Below are 17,181 nucleotides of genomic sequence, written 5' to 3'. Positions count from 1 at the left end.
GATATGGTTTTCATTTGTAACTGGACTACTGTCTTCTTTCAGAAATCATGTTATGGATATCAAAACTTGAAAAACAATGGTTCAATGAATATTTAATAAATTTTCTACTATATAGAAAGAATTGCAGTGGAAATAGGGAAGGAGCAAAAGATACACAATTGTTTCTGTTATATGATTAATAATTGTACTAGGAGCCCATCAATAGACATTTAAGTCAAATACTGGAGACTTAGGGTAAGGAGCAGAAAAAAATACTGTTTCTAAATTTGGTTAGTTCTTTTAGTGTTGGGCTGCAAGACCAGTTGTTGTTGTTTTTTTTACACAAATATGCAGATTAAACAAAAAAAATGATTCAAACTCTGTAGTTGCATTTGTATGTGTAAGTAGAAGATTAGGGTATAATTTAGGCCTTCGCCTTACCCTCATAGTGAAGAAACATCACACCACACATGCTGCTTAGGCAACCTTTCCAACTAACTTTATGGTAAGAAAATTTGGTATCTATCTTTTTGTTTGTGTAAGTCTGCCATTCCTTGTTCCATGAGTTTACATCGGCTAGGGCAAGGTCACAGGATTGTTAGGTCATTCCCTGGGCATTTGTTTGTTTTCAATTCCTCACCTGTGTGGTTTGATTGGTCTGAGAGTTAGTTCTTCTGAGGAGGCTAGTAATTCTTGTTTGTAATGATTGCATGGCATATGTTTACGTTGCTTGCTAGTCCAGTCAATCTATAATCAAAGAGAGAAGATGAACAAAGAGCCTCAGCTGACCATCAAGCCTTAGCTTTAAATGATTGAACAAAACAGCATTGGAACATATCATAATATAGAATTAATACTGTATTTTCCTACTAAGTGCCATTATTCTAGTTATTTCTATAAAACACTAACAAGTTTAAAAATGAAAATATCAATAATCTTTGTATGATCACCATTTTTACTTTTTTTAACACGAGAAGAGGGGAGAGTGTAAAGCAGACTCTAGCATGCACCCTGACCAGGACCCACCAGGCAACTCTTATATGAAGCCGATGCTCAAGTACCAAGCTATGTCCACTGCCTGAGACTGATGCACTCCAAAGGAGCTACCCTCAGGACCAGGTGGCCATGCTTGAACCAATCAAACCACTGTCTATGGGAGGGGAAGAAGGAGAAAAGGGGACATTGAAAAGGGGGAATAATCCAATGATTGCTTCTCCTGTGCACCCTGACTGAGAATCAAACCCAAGACATCCACACACTGGGCTGATGCAACATTCACTGAGCCAATTTTGGCTTTTCTGTCTTTTTTTTACAATATTTTTTATTTTTATTTTTTTACTTTTTTTACATTTATTTTATTTTTTTACAATATTATTTGAGTGAAAACACTCTAAAAATGTCAAAATCATTAGATATGTACTTATTTAGTTAATGGATCATTAAACAAATCATAGACAAATAAATGCAAAAAAAAGTGCTACTAACTCAATAAAAGAAACAAGCCCTATTTTTTTCTGACTCTGTAGCTGATTATAGAGAACACACCAAAGAAATAACAATCATCATCTAAATGTAATTCTGAAACAAATTATTATCCTCAATTGTGAACATGAATACAACCTTACTTGTGATAGTAAATGCACAATAGGATTTTTATAATTTAATTGCTCTTATTTCTAAGTGGTTAAATACTTTCATTTTATTAGTAAATATTTTAAATCTTTATTTTAAATACTTTAAATATTTTAAATACTTTGTAGCAAATTATATAGTCCCCATTTTTCTCTCTTCTTAACAAAGATTTGTAAATATAATATTTAATGGTTTTAAATTTCTTGCTTTGCTACGTGTAAAGTCTAATATCAATAAAAAATTTTAATACATACAGAAAATGTAATGTTGATTTCCTTTTTGTGACTCCATTACACCTACAAGTCTTTCAACTGTGTTTAAATATTTATACTCTTGTGACCCCCAATTACTGGAAATCAAGAAGCCAGTTATAATACAATGCAATGACATGAGAACTCTTTTCTGCGACACAGCTTTACAAACTGTGCCCACAGTGTAATCATCCAGATGTTAATATAATAGGGGATGCATACCATTAACTAAAATTCTTGACTTCAAAGAATATGCAATCCTGACCTAACATGGAAATAGTAGAGCTATTGCTTCTGAAGGCAATAATGCTGATGTGTAGACAAGAACATATTGAATTTGATGGATTTTTAACCTCACTATCAGCACATTTCAAGAGTTAGTGTTCTTGTATTTAATGTAAAACTCAAAAGGGTCATCAATACACTTATATTTTCCATCTATGACAAAATTAGCATGTTGACTTCCTTAAAAGGAGGAGACATTCATATAATGCAAAATACTAAAAACAAAATACTGTCATTTTGTGCCAAATGTCATTTAAGAAAATTTGTTATACTTGATTTCACATATTGTGATTGTTTCGGGTAAACTCATAGTAAGTTAAATGTTTTAAAAATGTAAAATAAATGAGGACATACATATGGAAAGTATGCTCTTGTAAACAATTCATATTTATAACAGTCTGCATTGCCTGATTACCAATCTGCTGGTGGGATTTATGTATTCTCTTTGCACTTTTCAGTTGTTTGGGAGTGCATAAATGTTAAAACTATTCATTCTTACTTTTTTTCCTCCATCAAATAAAAAAAGCAGTGATAATGTTGTATCACAGGAATAAATATTATTTTCCTAAAGGTGAATCGAGAATCTTAATTATGAGTCAATGAAATAAATGAGAAGTAAAGAAAATACATTTATGATTAGTTTAATAAATGTTTCTGTTTTGTGCTCTTATGTGAAAAACTTTAATATTGAGTTAAGAGTTTATTAACTAGAATATATATATATATACACAGTGTATATAACATAAAATTATGTTTTTTTTAATGGTTATGTTCTTCCAAAATGTGCTTATTTAGGATAAAATCAAATGGCAAATTGCTATAATTTTCTACCCATATCGTGTGGGTAAAGAGCACTATCAAATTACTGTCCTATTACGTAGTATGGGGAATTCGGTCTCATTCAAAAAGAGGTCTGTCCTTTTTCCTTGGATAATCTCTAAATCTTTGGAATTTCCTAAGGGATAAGAATGTCTTTGTTATTTAAAATGGACACATGAGCCCGACCTGTGGTGGCACAGTGGATAAAGCGTCGACCTGGAAATGTTGAGATCGCCGGTTTGAAACCCTGGGCTTGCCTGGTCAAGGCACATATGGGAGTTGATGCTTCCAGCTCCTCCCCCTTTCTCTCTCTCTCTGTTTCTCTCTCTCCCTCTCTCTCTCTCCTCTCTAAAAATGAATAAATAAAACTTAAAAAAAATAAAATAAAATGGACACATGAAACTATACCTGATAGTTTATCCTAACAAGGCAACTCGACCCTAAAGCCTATGATTCCTATCACTCAGACCTCGGGAAAGGGGGTTGGACACTGGAATTAGAGGTCAACCAAGTGGATAATAACTCAATCAATCATGCCTGTATGATAAAGACTCAATAAAAACTCTGAATATCAAAGCTCAGCTGAGCTTGCCTGGTTAGCAATACTCTGTGCATAATGTCACACAGTGTAGTTGAGAAGAAGTAATATAGTTTGTGATTACCCAGGGAAAGTCCAGAGGCTCTATGTTTGGTCTTTTCCCAGACTCTGCCCTATATCTTCTGGCTGCTTCTAATTTCTGTAATTTTTCTACAATAAACAAAACTGTGAGAATAATAGGTTTCAGTGAGTTCTGTGAGTCTTTCTAAAGAATTATCAAACTTCACATTGGTTTGGGAAAATCAGAAACTTTCCCTTGGTGTTAGAAGTCTTGAGCAGACTTGGCAGTCAGGAGAACTGGCCCAACTGCACCTTGCCGTTCGGTTAACTCTATGAACTAAATCAAGAAAAATGTTTAGGTCTTTAAAAAAAAGTAAATAGATTATCATTGAATGAATAAAGCTAGAATATAATTCTATATTTACATTTATATAGTATCAAATTAGAGCTCCTATATAATGTAATAATTTAGTATCTTCAATTACTTAATATTTCAAATAATATATTATACTTACTTCTCTTTTATTGAAAATATTTCATCTCTGGACAGTTGGACCAGGCTCAGTGGAGAGAGAGTCAGCCCAGCGTAGGGACATCCCAGGTTCTATTCTGGGCAGGGCACACATGCTTCTTTTCTCCTCCCTAGCCCCTTTCTCTTCTTCTCCCATTCCCGCAGACAAGTGCTCTATTGGTACAAGCTTCGGTGGGAGCACTAATGATAGCTCTGCTGGTTCGAGTGCCAGCCTCAGTGCTAAAAATAGATCAGTTGGTTGAGCCTCCTTCCCAGAAGGGGGTTGCTGAGTAGATCCAATTTGGGGAGCACGTGGAAGTCTGACTTACTATTTCCCCTTCTCTCACTTAAAAAAAAAGAAAAGAAAAAATAAAGAATATATTTCTACAGATTAAAAATTCCAATTGTTTAAAATTAATGAGTAAACAATAATTTCTGATATAATTGTTTATAATAATGTGGATAACAGTTTTGACTAAGAAAATTTTTAATTTTTAAAATCTTATCTGCATAGTCAATGCATGTTATATTTTTAAATGTTTGATACACTAATTTTTCAGGATGATCTGACAATATAATCACTAATACCCCCATGAAACTGCTTAACATTCTTATAAGCAGACTGATGGTGACAAAGAGCAAACACATTCTGATACTATTAAAACCATTATAGGCGGCCCTGGTTGGTTGGCTCAGTGGTAGAGAGTCGGCCTGGCGTGCAGAGATCCCGGGTTTGATTCCCGGCCAGAGCACACAGGAGAGGCTCCCATCTGCTTCTCCACCTCTCCCCCTCTCCTTTCTCTCTTCCCCTCTCGCAGCCGAGGCTCCATTGGAGCAAAGGATGGCCCGGGCGCTGCAGATGGCTCCTTGGCCTCTGCCCCAGGCACTAGAGTGGCTCTGATCGCTACCGAGTGATGCCCCGGATGGGCAGAGCGTCGCCCCCTGATGGGCGTGCCGGGTGGATCCCTGTCAGGCGCTTGCGGGAGTATGTCTGACTGCCTCCCCCTTTCCAGCTTCGGAAAAATCCAAACAAACAAACAAACAAACAAAAACCATTATAGGCCCTGGCCAGTTGGCTCAGCAGTAGAGCATTGGCCCGGCGTGTGGAAGTCCCAGGTTCAATTCCCAGCCAGGGCACACAGGAGAAGTGCCCATCTGCTTCTCTACTCTTGCCCCTCTCCTTTCTCTCTATCTCTCGCTTCCCCTCCTACAGCCAAGGTTCCATTGGAGCAAAGTTGGCCTGGGGACTGAGGATGGCTCCATGGCCTCCACCTCAGGCACTAGAATGGCTTAGGTTGCAGCAGAACAATGTCCCAGATGGGCAAAACATCGCCCCCTTGTGGGCATGGTGGGATGCCGGGTGGGTCTAGGTGGGCACATGCAAGAGTCTGTCTGCTGCACCCTAGTTCTCACTTTGGAAAAATAACAAAAAAACAACAACCAATTATGCTTATTCCTAACAGATGACATGGTAATAAGCAAATATATAAAATAAATAAAATGTGAAGCATTTCATGAGTATTGAATGATATCCTAACAACATTACTGAAATACCAGGACCTAGCATGAAGACAATATTCCTAAATGCTGCTTAAAAAAATGGCACAGTAAACATATGTTATATTGGCTGTCATTTTAAGAGTCTTAAAAGACAATTAGAAAACACTAGAAAAAAAGAAAATCTTTTATTTTCTTTTATTTATCTTTTGATCTCAAAGCTGGTATACTTTTCCAGTAGGTGAAGCAAAATACTCATTTTCATTGTTAAATGATCAAATTTTTTATTCACTAGTGTCTTTTTCAGTCTAGATAGTGATTTTCAGATCTTTGTAGTGAGAAAAAGACAAATTGCTTAGATGGGAAGTGTTCCAGAAAATGAGCTACAATACTTGACCCAGTGTCAAGCTGGAGTCTGGCTGCTTTTTCCCCCTACTTTAATGATGCTAACCTTCAGTTACAATTGGGAAATAGAATATATTTCTTTAAGGAGACCTGCTTTTCAGTATTATGAAACCTAGATTTTATACAAGAGGATTAATGACTTAGCAAGAAAAAGATTTTAACCCTGCTGGCTTTCAGACAAAGAATGATCTATTATGTTAGCATCAGCAATTTGTAAGGTTTTGATTTTTAAAATGAGAATACAAAAGACTTAGCAGAAATAATTTAAAAACAAACAAACTCCTTTTTAAAAGTCACAAGTAATTACTAGAGGGAAAAGTAAGTTGCCTTTTTAATATATAAAATAAAATGTTTCCTTTTGATGCTGGATGAACCAAATAACAATAGTATTGTGAAGTATTAATGATTTCTCTTAGTTAAAATTAGTACTAGGAAGACAAACAACCCAATTAAAATTGGGCATAGGACCTGAAAATAGACACATCTCCAGAGAGGACATACAGATGCCCAAAAGACATATGAAAAAATGATCAATGTCACTAAACATCAGAGATCTAACAAAAACAACAATGAGACGTCACCTCACACTGCCAGAATGTATTTCTTGAACAAATCAACTAACAACAGTGATGGCAAGGATGTGGAGAAAAGGGAACCCTCATGTCATGTTGGTGGGAATGCAGACTTGTGCAACCACTGTGGCAAACAGTATGAATGTCCTCAAAAAAAAAAAAAAAAAAAAAAGAAAATGGAACTGCCTTTTGACTTAGTGTCCCACTTCTGGGAATATATCTTAAGCATCCCAACACACTAATTAAATAAAATATTATATATATATATATATCTCCTTATGCCCATTGCAGCATTATTTACAATAGCCAAGGTATAAAAACAACTATACATAACACATAAACATAGACAACAGTGTGGTAATAGAGGAGTAGCGGGTGGGGGTAGGTGGAGATGGGCAAAGAGGGAGAAATGGGGACAGAAAAAGACTTTGCTTGAAGTGGAGGACACACGATGCAATGTGCAGATGTTTTGCTGAGATTTACACTTGAAAGTTGTTTGCTTTTGCAAACCTATGTCATCCCAATGAATTCAATTAAAAAGAAAAAATAAATAAAATTATTTTTTAAAAAAAGGAAAGTCTTGTAGGAACAAGAGGAGATGGAGTTAAGGTGACACAGAAACCTCTGCTTAAGCTTTTGGATAAATCAGGAAATAATCAAAGATTTTATGAAATATGTCCTGGTAAGAGATGTGGAAGAATGCCAGTTTCTACAGAACAACTTAGTTCTTTTTAGAGGAAAAAAATATATGGAAGGATTATTATGGTACTTGAAAATTACTTCAATTTATTATGATAAAACAAAATATACTAAAATAGAAAATAGTGGAGTAATAAAAATTGAAAATAACATAACACTCTACTCAATAGCCCTTTCATTAAGAAGTATTTCCAATATTTTGAAATTCAAATATAATTATTTTTTTTGTATTTTTTTTGAAGTGAGAAACAGGGAGGCAGAGATACAGACTCCTGCATGTGCCTGACCGGGATCCATGCAGCATGCCCACTAGGAGGCAATGCTCAGCCCATCTGAGGCATGGCTCTGTTGCAACTGGAGCCATTACAGTGTCTGAGACGAGGCCATGGTGCCATCCTCAGTGCCCGGGTCAACTTTACTCCAATGGAGCCTTGGCTGCAGGAGGGAAAGAGAGATAGAGAGAAAGGAGAGGGGGAAGGATGGAGAAGCAAATGGGCACCTCTCCTACGTGCCCTGACTGGGGATCAAACCTGGGATATTCATACATTAGGCCAATGCTCTATCACTGAGCCAACAGGCCAGGGCCTCAAAATATAATTTTAATATCCAAAATTTCACAATGCATTAAAGATAATTTTTAAAATCTATATGTATAAGACAGTTTTTATACTTTTACTATTACCAATGCTTCTTTTTATTACATATACCAGCTTTCTGCTGACTAATGAATGGAGCATATTTTTTAAGTAGTGATTTCTATCTATATTTTTATTGTTTTCTGGTTCTTTTTCATTTGATGTTGTGTTTTGCTGATTTTTTCTTAATTGGTGACATGTCATCAATTATTACTTGTTTCTCATTCCAGGCCAACAAGGCAGCTATTTCCCAGTCCACAAAACTTATTCATATAACACAGAATAAATTATCTTTACTCCATAATTTTTTATAGCTGAATAACATGATAAATGAATATTCCTATAAACATTAAGAAATGAACTTTTTTCACAATTCAATAAGACAATATGTAATATATGTAATAATAAAATGTGTAATGTGAAGAAATTACTGTAAATAACACTGAAGTGGCTTAAAAGCATACTCAATCTTTCTACAAATCAATCTAATTGTGGTAAGAATTAAGTTGTTCCCTGATTAACAAATTAACATTTCATATTATAAATTGTCTTCATCAACCTAAGAATCTTCTGGCATCAATGCAAAAAAAAAAAATAGCAACCTTACTTGATAAACATATTCTTGAGGAACCAAATACTCTTTTGGTTGTTAAAAGATTTGAAAAGTACCTTAAGAACAAATTGAAAAACAGAAAACCAAAGTAGAAGTACTTGTTTTTTTTCAAATTCTCAAAATGTTTGCAAAATTGCACTAACAACTTCCAAATGAAATATTTAGATCTTATTTTTCACTGGAAAAAGGCCTGCATTCTGAAGAAAACCAAACTCATCTCATGGAATTAGTAGTTTTTATTATTGTTAAATTTGAAATGTTTGGGCTTTGAAACACTTCCAAATCACTTAGTCTTTCATAAGTTTTAATATAGACTTGCATAGAAAATTTTAATTCTAGATGACTTACTTTAATCCTCCTAATATACAACTTTTCTGAGTCATGTCCCCTGGACACACTGTCACTGTTAGTGTTTTACATATTTAGCATTTTTGACAGTACCTATATTTTCAAACAATTTCTATAATAATCAGTTAGTCAAATTAAAAGTAACATTTTATTTGTTTTTTGCTAGTTATTTAATAAATTAATCTTAAAAATAAAAAAAATTCTTTCATCATAGTCGACCCTATATCTCTGTCTCTGTCTCCTTCACTCAAGAAATAAAGAAAAACAGTTCATTTTTAATTAGAAATCTAGTTATTTAACTACCCCAAGAAATGGTAAAAAATCAGGAAGTTAATAGTCTTTACATGAGAAAAGAGGAAAAATACATATAATTTTGAAACCAATAGATAATATGTGATGTGATTATTTTTCCAGTAAATAGAATACAGGGACTGAGATACTGCTGTTTAGAAAATAAAACAGATTTTCAAAGTTTCTTGAACATTTTCCACAAACTACCTTTAGCTGCAAAGCAGTAGGAGAGCTATTCATCTTTTAGAGGAGAAAATATTTAGTTTATTCTTCCTAACGTGTTATTGTAAGGGGAAAGAAACATTAAAAAAGAGTAAATGACTTTCAAAGTCCTCATCACAGCTAGAATACTGACATAGAATTCTTAGTAATGACTTCCAAGTTTATAACTTTCCTTAAATAAAAAATAAAAAAAATCCCACCTGTAGGCCAGAGAATATAATAACTTTCTAAAGTCATTAACCTGGGGCTTCTTAGTATGAATCTTCTTTTGTAGTAGTACCCAATTTCCTTAAAAGGAAGTGCCTCTCTTCCACTGAGTGTAGTGTTGACAGAAGGGTATTTTCCAACTTGCTATAATCACTGCTTCTCTTTACCTTAGAAGTCTAGTGAGCCACGTCATTTTTCCTCTCAAGAGTTGAGATAGCCCATGGCTTGCTTGTAATCAGCTTTAACAATTACTCTTTATCAGTAGGTACCACTTCGGGGGAGGAAGTAATGAAAGAAGTAGAGCCTAAGTGACTCTAAGCAGTCATTCTTTCTAGTGATGGTTGTATTCTCCCTGCTTTCTGCTTCTTAGCTCTAAGGCGCTATCTTAATTTCAATAGTCCCCAAGATTGGACTACCACACCATTTGACTCTGCCAACTTCCCAAATCCTTCTTCTATTTCTTATCAAAATCCCCTTTGGTTTAAGTCATCTGGAATTAACTTATGTCACTAAGAACATTAACTACTGAAACTATCTTTCTGCTAATGATATGTATACAGAAAAATTTATTGATCTTCAGGCATTTCTTATTCTATTAAGGTTTTTTTAATGATCATATTGATTTATTTTTTGAGTCCTTGTATTATTTGGCCTACAGCTCTACCTCTTTGTTATATTTCAAGTTGCTGTTCCAAGAATTGGTGATTAAGCATGATATTAACATTTCATTACATTTTAGAAAAAGTTTTTAAATTTTAAATACACTTAGACATAAATTGATTCAACTCCTATGATCATCATAAATACCAAGTTTTCAACAGAACAAATGCTACATTTCTATTTCAGAAATAGACTGCTTTCCAATAAAGTAAGTAGATTTCTAATAATAAGTATTATAACTTCAAACCAAATTTTACATCATATTTGATGTTATTTACCCTACAACACAGTGCCTTCCTTACTGTAGATGTCACAATTAAAGAGCAAGACAATAGAATGTGTTACTATGTTTTAATCATTCTGATCATTAGTTCCAAAGTGTGAAAAACCTTCTCCTAACAGTGCTCAGAACACCAGTTGGGTATCCTATAATTCAACTCCATTCTGACACTGTTTACCTGGAAATACCATCAGAATTCACAGTAAAGGCATCAGTCCCACAAGATTGCCTTCACTTCATACACCAATTACAAGCCCAGGTTGTTACCTATACTTTTGATCATCTGGTTATAAATCAGAGGTTCCCACTACCCCTTCTTTGGGTTCAATTGATTTGTTATAGAAATGAAACTCAAGAACCTCATTTACTCACTATATTACAAAGGATGTTAAAGGATATGAATCAATAACCAGATAAAGAAACATGGAGGGCAAGATCCTGGAAAAAAAATTTTCTATCTTTGTAGAATTTGGTGAGTTGCACGGTGACACATGGAAGTGTTTTGCTTCCCCAACCTGGAAGTACTCCAAACCTTCTCCTTTTGAGTTTTTATAGAGATTGCATTGCATAGGCATGAGTAATTAAATCACTGATCATTGGTGATGGATTCAATCTCCAGTCCATATTTCTTCACAAGAAAGAAATTGGGGTGAGTCTGAAAGTTCCAAACTCTCTATTTATGTTTGTTCTCCATCTTAGGTGCTTTCTAAAAGTTAGTTCATTAAAATAAATCCAGTTTTTCTGGAAAGAGCATGTTATGAACAACAAAACACTTATTTTATCTTTTATGGCTCTGAGGTCAATTCAGAAACTAAAGACAAGAGATTAAATATTATGAAAAAAAGATACTCCCAAAAAATTCAAGGTTTTGAAGACTGTGACTGAAGATCAAACATATATCAGAAACATATTTCGATCATGTGAATGTCCAAATGTGTGGTTTTTATAAATCATTGTATTACATTGTGAAACAAATGAATAAAAAAAGTGTTGGAAAAGTCCATAAGAATTGACATTAAGCCAGTAGTAAGATTGTGTAGAACAGTATCAAGGATTAGTGATAATATCATAATTTTATTCCTACAGTCAGAAGAGATTTACAACAGTATCTTTCTCAACATTTTAAGGGGCTAATAGAAATTTCACTGGAGTCTATGAATCTTCTGTGTTTAATGTCCTGGACACCTCCTCTGGGTAAAGATGAGAGGTGTGCTAAGAACTCTGGTTACTTGAGTTTTGAGCTTCTTTCTCTCCTTGTTAATATCCAGGTTAATATAAACCAAAATTAATTTTAGACTGTAATAAAAAATAATTATCATTTATTGGAGTAAAAGGAACAGAAACCTGGAAGATACAAATTTAGGTAGTAACTTAACCTGTATTTGACTATCCGAGGCAAAGAGGAAGCTACCTTTTATAGGAAGAATTTCTGCCCAGGTTTCCAATTAGGTATGTTTTATGTAAATGAGGTCTCCAAATTATGTAGTTCGGATTTGGTGGGACAGGTCTTATGAAGTAGTTGACTCAGACTGCCATAGTGTGGGAAGCCGAGTTCATTCAGAGGTTCTTCCTGATATATAGAGTATGTGAGGAGCCCCAGTTAGCAAATGGCTGGTAGGTCATTTGCTTATTATTCATAAAGTTTGTGCCCTTGATTCACTATGGAGAGTTGATCTCAGCAGATGAATTCCTTCTCTGATTTACATCTAATGAATTTTTCTTCTTGCGTCATGCACTAAAGACCCTTGTTCACTGTATGAGACATCTGAGTGTTATTGGAGAATGGCTAATATAAAGGAGTATTTAACTAAATTTGTTAATATTTTTGGTATTTTTCTGAAGTTAGAAGTGGGGAGGCAGACAGACTCTTGCTTGTGCCTGAATGGGATCCACCCAGCATGCCCACCAGGTAGCGATGCTCTGCCCATCCGGGGCATTGCTCCATTGCAGCCAGAGCCATTCTAGAACCTGAGGTGGAGGACATGGAGCTGTCCTCAGCGCCTGGGCCAACTTTGCTCCAATGGTGCCTTGGCTATGGGAGGGGAAAAGAGAGAGAGAAAGGGGAGAGGGAAGGGTGGAGAAGCAGATGGGTGCTTCTCCTGTGTGCACTGGCTGGGACTCAAACACAGGACTTCCACATGCCGAGCCTACACTCTACCACTGAGCCAAGAAGTCAGAGCCTAAATTTGTTAATTTAATAATTTACTTGTATTTTTAAGCTTTCAACTAAATTAAAAATAACCTGTATCTTCACAGAACTGCCTTTCAAAACAATTGCTAAAAGATGTAAAGATGAATGAAGAGTGTGACAGTATTTATGTGAAGAAAAATTATGTGGATTCAAGAGGTTAATTATTCAGCTGCTATTTCTATTTGAATGAGCTTACACAGGGAAATGTAGGATAAGTTGAACTTCTTGTGGAGGGGAAGATTGGGTCAGGAGAGGCACAGTGTGCTGTGGTGGTAGGGAGCTGTGGTCTCAAAGTCTACTAGATCTAAGGCAGTTGGTTACATTATGTATCTAGCACCATGCTTCTGAGACCTTGCACATGTGTCAAAGGTGATTGATTCTCCTAAGGGAACATTCAAACTTTTGGTTAAAGAACAGGCCACTAAATTATGGAGGAAAAGAGCATTAAAAGTATCTGAGTATTTTATGCTGAGAGTAATTATTCTAAAGCAGGCATGGCCAACATACGGCCCGTGGTCCCAATCTGGTCTGTGTAATGAGTTTATGTAGCCCACGATTAAATTTTTAATATTCTCTGCTACTTTAAAATCTCAGCTACTCAGAAGTGGAAGCATCTTTGATTATTGGAAATCAAGATATTTAAGAAGATAGTGATATGTAGAAAAGAATTTTGTGTGTGACTAATCTAGGGTTAACTTCCAATAATTGGTCAAATGGATTCACAATACTTCTTTACTTAAACAAATCATTTTTGTATTTAACATTTTTTAATTTTAATATTTCATCCAGCCCGTGAATAAAGTTATCTTTCTAACCTGGCCCGGGGGCAAAAACTGTTGGCCAGGCCTGGTCCAGAGTCTAGTGATAGTGTATTGTGCCTAATCATATTGCATTTCTCATAATATTTTTTCTGGTGAGATTTAAAATTTGAGTTTTGTTTTTCTCTTTGAAATATGGAAAACTTGGATCTTACTTGATCAAATTACTGTAAGCAATGACAGACTTACTGGATCTTACATACTGACATTCAAACATAACATAAATAAGCTCTAACTGAGGAAGATGAACACTTACAACAGACAGAACTTACACTAATTTTTCTTCCTGCCTCAATCACACATGCCCACAATCCTCACACCACTTATAGTCTCTTTCCAGGGTTAACCTTAACCTTCTCTATGCTTGCTTGCTGTTATTATATGTTCAAACAGCAAGCCACCAGAGGAAGGCAGGAAAATGGTCCAACAGAAACCATATCATGTTGACTTACAGTAGTCCCAGAGAAACATAAAGCAGTTCTGCAAAGCTGTATAATTTTTTGACCTGAATATGTTCTTAGACACAACATGATGCTGATCTCTTTGCTTGTTCCCTATGGTGAGCTTTAGTACCAGGAAAGGACTTTTTTCCTCTGTGTCTTTTCTGTTCTTACCTTATGTTTATCTAAATACTGCAGGCATAAAGCTGAAAATCATTATATTATTAGAGATGAGATTTAGCTCATTTTTATTTATGATTTCATAGCCATGTCCTCAGGTAATTAAGGAACATATTTATTGTGTTTAATTTTATTTATTACTATAAAACTCAGTTTAGAGTTTCAACCTTGATTAATAAAAATAGTAGAGCATTATCTGTCACAAAAACACTTACTAGAAAGGATAATAATACCAGTTTTGATACTTTTTCTGTTATCTTATAACTGTTAGTATAGGCCTCATTTGTTTTACCTTTATCCAAGAAATCAAGTATCATATTTCACCACTACAGTATGGATATTAAGTTATGTTCCTTTGGTTTGTGACACTATTAGATACTATTTTCAACCATGGACCAAGATGTGGTCCAGACATTTCTTGACCTAATGAAATTATGAAGGAAACATGGACTCAATGTACCATGACTATAAGAAGATGTAAATCCTACTTGATTATTAGCAAGCCTATGTCCCAAATCCTAGCAGATAGCTCTCTGCTAATAAATGCAGTATGGACCCTAATCCCAAAATCCTGAATGACAGACTTTTTTTTTGCCCTGAACTCAAATCAAATACCAAAATATTGACGCCTGACAACCAGATCTAGGACAAAGGACACCATTGTGCCAAGAAAATAAGTCCACAAGAAAGATAATGAAGAAAATAAGTGAAGTTATCTTTGAATATTATTACATTAGAAGAGTATACCGTGAATAAGTTACGAAACTTTCCATGTAAATGCTGAAAGAATTAAAAGCAGAGAAAAACAAAATAAAACATCTTAACCAAACAATAAATATCTTTACAAAAACACAGTTCCATCAAGGTCAAGACTGAGGTCAATCTGATTAGTGATTCCTCCTTCAAGACTTTAGTCAATTAAGTACATACTGAAGTAGAGTTTTATTTATTGAGCTAGCATTGATTTTTAAATCTAATAATTCTAGCCCTAAGTTCTCTTTTAAGATTCTTTTTAAAAGTTATTTTTATATTGAAGGTCAACATAAATAAAGAAGAGTATACAAATTATAAATGTACAGTTCAATAATTTTTTATGAAGTTACTACATTGATACAACCACCAATAAGGCTAAGAACATAGGATATTATATGGAATTAGGATATTTTCTTCTTGCCTTTGTAATTTCAAAACTCTTTCTGTCATAGGTAACCACTGTTATGACTTCAGTGTCATAAATTAAATTTACCTGTTATTGATCTTCATAAATTGAGTTGCACATACACTCTTTTTTTACCTGATATCTTTCAGTGATCATATGTGATATTCTTGTATATTGTTGTGTAATAATAGCTCACTAATTTTCACTGCAATACAGTATTCTACTTTGTAAACCTGCCACAACTGCTATGTTTACAGTTGACGGACACTTAGGTAGATTAGTAAGAGCAACAACAAATACACTACTATTTCTTTTTCCTGATTATTTTTTACTTGAAATTTTTTAACTTTTTTAAAATTAATTTTAATTCAGTGACATTGATAAATCAGGGTACATATGTTCAGGGAAAACATCTCCAGATTATTTTGACATTTGATTATGTTGCATACCCCTCACCCAAAGTCAAATTGTCTTCTGTTACCTTCTAACTGGTTTTCTATGTGCCCCTCCCCTCCCCCACCACCTCTCTCCCCTTCTCGCCCCCTCCCCATCCCCCCACCAACCAATACCATCACATTCTTGTCCATGTCTCTGAATCTCATTTTTATGTTCCATCTATGTATGGATTCATATAGTTCTTAGTTTTTTCTGATTTACTTATTTCACTCCGTATAATGTTATCAAGTTCCATCCATGTTATTGTAAATGATTCAATGTCATCATTTCTTATGGCTGAGTAGTATTTCATAGTATATATGTACCAAAGCTTTTAAATCCACTCGTCCTATGATGCACACTTGGGCTGTTTCCAGATCTTTGCTATTGTGAACAATGCTGCATAAACATGGGGGTGCATTTCTCCTTTTGGAACAGTTCTATGGTGTTCTTAGGGTATATTCCTAAAAGTGGGTTAGCTGGGTCAAAAGGCAGTTTGATTTTTAATTTTTTGAGGAATCTCCATACTGTTTTCCACAGTGGCTGCACCAGTCTGCATTCCCACCAGCAATGCAGGAGGATTCCCTTTTCTCCACATCCTCGCCAGCACTTGTTCTGTGTTGTTTTGTTGATGAGCGCCATTCTGACTGGTGTGAGGTTATATCTCATTGTGCTTTTAATTTGCATTTCTCTAATGATTAGTGATGTTGAGCATTTTTTCATATGCCTACTGGCCATCTGTATGTCCTCTTTGGAGAAGTGTCTTTCATTTCTTTCGCTCATTTTTTGATTGGATTGTTTGTCTTCCTGGTGTTGAGATTTACAAGTTCTTTATAAATTTTGGTTATTAACCCCTTATCACACGTATTGTCAAATATGTTCTCCCATTGTATAGTTTGTATTTTTATTCTGTTCTTATTGTCTTTAGCTGTGCTAAAGCTTTTAAGTTTGATACAGTTCCATTTGTTTATTCTGTCTTTTATTTCACTTGCCGTGGAGGTAAATCAGCAAATATATTGCTGCGAGAGATGTCGAAGAGCTTACTGCCTGTTTTCTTCTAAGATGTTTATGGTTACAAGGCTTACATTTAAGTTTTTTATCCATTTTGATTTTATTTTTGTGAATTGTGTAAGTTGGTGGTCTAGTTTCATTTTTTTGCAGGTAGCTGTCCAATTTTTCCAACACCATTTGTTGAAAAGGCTGTCTTTACTCCATTGTATGCCCTTACCTCCTTTGTCAAATATCAGTTGTCCATAGAGCTGTGATTTTATTTCTGGGTTCTCTGTTCTGTTCCATTGATCTATATGCCTGTTCTTATGCAAGTACCAGGCTGTTTTGAGTACAATGGCCTTGTAATATAACTTGATATCCGGAAGTGTGATACCTACCACTTTATTCTTTTTTTTTTTAAGATTGCTGAGGCTATTCGTGTTCTTTTTTGGTTCCATATAAAT

Source organism: Saccopteryx bilineata, chromosome 6 (assembly GCF_036850765.1).
Source record: "Saccopteryx bilineata isolate mSacBil1 chromosome 6, mSacBil1_pri_phased_curated, whole genome shotgun sequence".
NCBI lineage: Eukaryota > Metazoa > Chordata > Mammalia > Chiroptera > Emballonuridae > Saccopteryx > Saccopteryx bilineata.
Note: the sequence above shows the minus strand (reverse complement) of the source record.